This window comes from Drosophila mojavensis, unplaced genomic scaffold (genome assembly GCF_018153725.1).
Source record: "Drosophila mojavensis isolate 15081-1352.22 unplaced genomic scaffold, ASM1815372v1 contig_74, whole genome shotgun sequence".
NCBI classification, from domain to species: Eukaryota; Metazoa; Arthropoda; class Insecta; order Diptera; family Drosophilidae; genus Drosophila; species Drosophila mojavensis.
In genome coordinates this window covers 16522524-16522888 of record NW_025318899.1, presented here as the reverse complement: position 1 = coordinate 16522888, position 365 = coordinate 16522524, and positions in this window count along the sequence as shown.

Below are 365 nucleotides of genomic sequence, written 5' to 3'. Positions count from 1 at the left end.
GCAAAGAGTGCAACAGGAGAATAACATTTTCTCAACAGCATGTTAGTGGAATTTTTAACAGTCTGCTTGCTGCAATAGCAAACTGTAAACAATTTTTTCGTTTACTTTTTCATTCTTTCAGCGTATCTGTATCTTGTCGCTTGTAGCCCGCTCGCACGGTGTTCGGTGTTCGGTCAGTGCGCGTTTTTTAGGCTCTGTTTATTTCATTTGCTCAACACTCAACTTCGACATACACATACAGCTACAGTAATACATACACGGTAGTGATTTGGCGGGCTTGTGTGCGTGCGAATGGGGGCCTACAACAAAACATAATAAAAGAATAAAAAAGAATTGAAGTGCGATACAAAAGCACAATAAAAAAT